Raw genomic sequence first — 6124 nt, forward strand, 5'->3', positions numbered from 1 at the left:
TGTTATTAACGGTATTAGTGACCTCGACAATACTTATTTTCAAAGTTACGGTTGCATTTCTGGACATTTGTAGCAACAGTGTTAAATAATTGTATGGTATTAATGTTGTGAAGTAGGGCGACAGTGGGGACAAATACGCGACTTAAATTATATCACTGTATCCCTTTTCGTTTTAACTTGGCAATGTCAAATGACAATGTCATTTGTCATTTTGGCGCCTGTTTTGCCACGCTGACAATTGTCAAATGACAATGACATTTGTAATTTTGGCGCCGATTTTACCACGCTGACAATTGCCACTTGAATTCACCTGACATTATGTCATTATCAAGTTGATAAAAAATATAGCTTCCAAGCGCATTACTATCTAGTGATTGTTGTATTATTTTTATAGTAAATTCAGTACAATCTTTTAAATTCAAAATGAATTAAATGATTTTAATGTAAGCCAAATATGAGCTCTCATTTGTCACAATCAATATGTCTAAAATTTTTACGAAAATAAACGAAAAAAAAAATCACATGGACCACATTATTAACACTAACTTTTTATTGAATTTGGCAGTAACTGAGTTGTCTTACGCCGTGGCTTGCGTGGGCGACGGTCGCGCGATGGTCGCGCGACGGCGATGCAACGCTTACGAAATCAAACCTTATCGATATGGAAGTATAAGACGCGACGGCGACGGTCGCGCGACCGTCGCCCACGCAAGATACGGCGTTAATAAAATAATGCATTCCATATTCAAACTAAAAAAAATAATATTTATCGTAAAAATATTTCTAACTACCGTCTAAAAAAGGTGTCAGTGTTCTTTGTCATTACATCACCTAGCACAAAGTAAACTATAAAGGTTTAAAATATACATAAAATATATATTTTTAGTTGTTTAGTTCTTAAACAGGGTGGAAGGGAGCGAATGTGTAGTGTAATCAAAATTACTTTGCTAACCAAAAAACATATATGTAACATTCATAAACAAAAGTTATTTAATCGATAAATATTACAGTACCTATCTATGAAACTCCTGTGAGACTCTAACATATTTAATAGTTATTTGTTTTACAAGGGGGCAAAGTTTTTGTTTAACCGCACGTGCCAATATTGAAAGATTCCAATATTGAACCGCGAGCGTAGCGAGAGGTTCAAAAAGTGGAATCTTGAGCGTTGCGAGGGTTTCAAGGCACGAAGGTTAAACAAACTTTGCCACCGAGTGAAACACAAAATTTTTCACCACACCAACACGAACAAAATACTGACTATAAAACATCAAACTAAATCAAATCCATCAATCTATTCAATATTTATGATTCAACATCATCATTTGTAGGTAATTTCTACCAGCCAGCTTAAGACATCAAGTTAAAATTTGTATGAAATTACTTTGCACTCTTGTGAATAAAATGCAATTTTGCTATCTGTTTTTGAATAGCAAAGTAAGCCTTTACCAGTTGGTGTGGTGAAAAAATATTTTAAGCGGGTTACTCACGTCCTAAGTCGATATAACGTTCGACATGTAACCAACGAACGTTACACCCCATGTTACGAACATTATATCGACTTAACACGTGAGTAACGCGCTTAAAATATATTTTTTTAATATTACAGTATCTGTTACTTTTTAGTGCAAACGTTTTTTGTATTCACCACGAAGAGGTCATTGCATTTTGGTGTTTGTATTTAGACTGCAAAATGCATTTTTGCTCCCCCTGCCCACGCCCAGAGTTCACCGCTCAATGTATTCTATTGTTGTTGTTGACAAAACTATCGTAATGTTGTTTCCTTCAATAAAGTTGTCAGTATAAGGTTGCCTTGATTTTTTTTTGACACACCCCCTTTTTTTTTTTAATGGCATCGCGCTCCTGGCGCATTCAGCCAGCCGAGTAAAACGGGAAAACTAACAAATAACCCACCACATGTCTTACGAAGACCAAACAACTACCTGTCCAAGCAAGGGTTGACTTGGAATATTCCCGGATCAAGGGGGAGAGGTCGCCCGCGGACTACCTGGAGGTGCACGGTGGAAAAGGAGGCTGGCTCAGTGGGCCTCGGCCCGGCGCGCCTGGAGGAGACCGCGTCGGACCGGGAACAGTGGAAATCCTTCCTGAGAGCTCTATGCCCCTGATGAGGGACAACAGGATAAAATCATCATCATCATCAAACAAACATCAGTATGGAGTTACTCTTCCCTTTACTTATTCCTCTATGCTTGACACTGACAATTCTGTGCCTATTTCTGATTTGATAAGTAACATTGTTACTCAGCATTAATATTTCCTTGTTGAACGGATAAAATGAACGCCGAAGTGTCACTGCAGGGCGACAGTTGTCACTGTTGTGAAATAGGCCAATGGTCTTTCTGACAGCAAACTTCAAAATTGGTGGATTATGAAGTTTACTGTCAGAATGAATTGAAGCGCTGGTGCATGGCCTAGCGGTATAGAGCGTGCGACTTTCGATCCGGAGGTTGTGGGTTCGAACCCCGGCTTTTTTTAATGAGATTTTCAGAACTTATACTACTAACTCATTTGATATTTGCCAGTCGCTTTGAACTTATGTGCGAATTGTCATTTGATATTTGCCAGTCGCTTTTCGGTGAAGGAAAACATCGTGAGGAAACCGGACTAAAGCCTCCGCCACACATAAAGCGTTTTGATAGCGTAGCGTTAGCGGAGCGCAATGATAGCGGCGCGCCGGCGGAACGCTGGCGTTCCGCTCGCAATCCGCGCTCGTTAGTTCCCGCCGGCGTCCGCTGGGCGCAACGCCAGCGTTCGTCCGGCGCACCGCTATCGTTGCGCTTCGCTGACGCTCCGCTGCCGCTCCGCCTACGCTATCAAAACGCGCATGTGTGGCCGAGCTTTAATTCCAATAAGACCTAGTTGCACTTCGAGTTGGAAGGTCAGATTGTAGTAGCTTTCGTAAAAACTAGTGCCTACGCCAAATCTTGCGATTAGTTGTCATAGCAGACCCCAGGCTCCCATGAGCCGCGGCAAATGCCGGGATAACGCAAGGAGGATGATGATGACTGTCAGAATGAATTGACACCTCTGTAGCGCCGCCTGGCGAAAACAAAGATTCGGAAAAACTCAATCTCATTGACTTGTACAGTCAAGTGCGATTAAAATCAGTTAACGATTCAGCTTACCCTTCGGCTTCGGCTCTTATCGGGATCGCATAAGAGCGATCAAGATAGATAAAAAACCGGAATCGTTAACTGATGTTAATCGTACTGTAAATATAGATGTTCAAAAAGAAATATAAGTTTAGTTTACTTTTATGCCAAAATGTAGATAGTACACCTAAATGTTTTTTAAATTATAAATGGGCTTACTCTTGGCCACAGACTAGCCAAAGGCAAAGACGTGGCCTACGATGGAGTGAGCTCGCCCAGAAGATGCCTGTTCACTCTTGATTTGAAGGTTGCCGGGTTATATGAGCTCGGAAATATAGCCGCCGGCGAGGAATGAAGTTGTTATTCAATTTTTTATTAAATGATTCGCAAAGGCTTTTTGAAAAAGTGACAAATATATTTATAGGTACCTACATGACTTTATCGCTTATACGTTAAAGTTGCGGATACATCTTTGTCTTTTTTGCACGTTGTTCGCAATTATATTTATTAATGCCTGCCTGCCTGTGCCTGTGTGGTGACGGGTTAAGAATTTCACCACCCCTTTTCTTCCCGTGGGTGTCGTAGAAGGCGACTATGGGATATGGGTTAAATTGTGGCGTAGGCGAGAGGCTGGCAACCTGTCACTGCAATGTCACAGTTTCGTTTCCTTTCGACCCCTTTTTTGCCAAGAGTGGCACTGAAGCTTTAGTAGTTTCATGTGCTCTGCCTACCCCTTTATGGGATACAGGCGTGATTGTATGTATGTATGTATATTTATTAACTTGACTTTACACTACACCTACCCAAACCAACCTTCGTATATTTACAAACACCTACCGTGTTGCATAATGGTGCAATTCTCGTCAGTCGTCACTAAATCCATTTTTATCTCCACAAACATATTATACAAATATCATTATTTACACACAAATCAGTCTAAAATAGTTAGAGCAAATAGTAGGCAGGAAAAACACTCATGACGTGTGATGAAATAAACCATGTTAATAGTTATTTGTTATACAAGGGGGCAAAATTGTATTTTAACGCCGAGTGTGGAATTGAAAAACGAGCAAGTGAAAGGATTCTATAGTTGAACCATGAGCGAAGCGTGTGATTCGAGAATAGAATCCTGAACTTGCGAGTTTTTTAACACACGAGAAGTAAAATACATTTGCACCCGAGTGTAACACAAAACTTTTCCCCTCACTATAGGGAGGAAACTACAACGCAAAAAATACGTTTATCATTGCTTCCAGTAGTTCCACAGGTGGTAAATCATCTTTATTACTAGATTCACCTACTTTTATCAATTTTAAAGCAGTTAATTTGGCTTTATTCAAGGTCAAATTACTTTACCCACTAGTGGATAAAATGCGTTTTTACCCGCTGGTATTAAAGGACAAAACACGTGTTTCCGAGCTAGTGAGGGGAAAAATACCTTACGTACCGTTCTATCATATATTGTTATATTTAACTAAGTCTGGGATTTTGTTAAGAATAAATAAACAAAATTGCACGTCACACGGCACGGCAGGCAAGCACGGTCGCGAGATAAACGATATGTTTGTAATGTTATATGTAGGTTAATTACGGTTAAATAAAATGTTGGGAAAACACTTTAGCTTAGGAAATTTTCCATGTAAGAGTAAATTGTTTTAGTAAGGTACAACGGGACAAATCTCGACTGGGGGGTAATTGTAACTGATCCATTTTTTCTATTATTACCTACACTATGTTGTTGAGTTCTACATGTATCCACTGAATACGCCTACCATATGTAACTGATGGACACTCTATTTAATAATGCAAACATTGTAAAACATGGAAAAAATGGACCAGTTACTTTTGGCCCCCTATAGTCGAGATTTGACGCGCTGTACCTTATTAAGGGTTTTTAACGGTTTTTTTTTTCTTCCAAGTTATATTTATAAATTATTTGTCATGCACGTCATAGCTACTTAGTACAGATGTATTGCGAAAAGCTTTTCCTTCGTATTTTTCCGGAAACGTTCGTATTTGTCCTGTTACCTCAAACAGTGTCACTACGTCTTGTACGGAGACTGACTGAAATAGCATGACACGTTCGTACGTTTCCTTAAAAAAAGAAAACGAAGGAAAATCTTTTCGCACATCTGTATTATATTGTAACTGTTGTATGTATAGCCTGACAAGTTTTTATTTGACCCTCGCCACGTTGCGGATTTTCAGCTGAACTAATTTCTTTTACTGGCAAGGATTAATATTTGACACCCGTCGTCGAAAGTGTCGAAAGTCATTGAATGTCAGTGATGTAAACGAGAAGTAAATATTTTAGATTTTCTAACGGTTTCATCGCAAATATGCCCAAAATAATATTTAAAAAAGTGAAAATAATTATACTTAACGAGATAAATTACTAACAACAAAAAAGGACGAAGGATTTCACAGTATTTCGATAACAATGTTCCGAAATCGGTTGTTGACATGTCCGGTACTGACAATGTATAGTGCAGTTCTCCTGTACTGATTATTTAATTTCGATTTAAGTAGATTAATATATTTTTTGTTCTTATTTAAGGTGTCTGTAGCTCAGCCGTGAAAATGATTTATATAAAATGGGAAGCCGTTACATCATTGACACCAGTATAAAACAAGGTCCCACGCAAAAACAAAATAAACATCGACGACTTGGATAAAGGCACAAGATTCATGGATTTTAGGCTGTACGGAAACAAGTAGCAAGTATTTAAACCATGCTTATTAAACTTTGATTCTCTAAAACCCTGTTTTCATTTTCTACAAATATTTACGCGAAACCAGTACACGCTGTCCCCATTATACATGACGTCCGAACATTATTGCCATATGAAAGCGGTTTGTAGCGACACTCTTTCAGGGTCAAATAAAATCTTGTCAGGCTATACCTTAATATATTACAATCAAAGTTTATATTCTAACAGTTAAAAGTAAATACTGATTAAAATATTTAAGTTACTTCAAGTTATTTATAGGAAGAATAAAGATTATAAAAT

Source organism: Leguminivora glycinivorella, chromosome 15 (assembly GCF_023078275.1).
Source record: "Leguminivora glycinivorella isolate SPB_JAAS2020 chromosome 15, LegGlyc_1.1, whole genome shotgun sequence".
Lineage (NCBI taxonomy): Eukaryota > Metazoa > Arthropoda > Insecta > Lepidoptera > Tortricidae > Leguminivora > Leguminivora glycinivorella.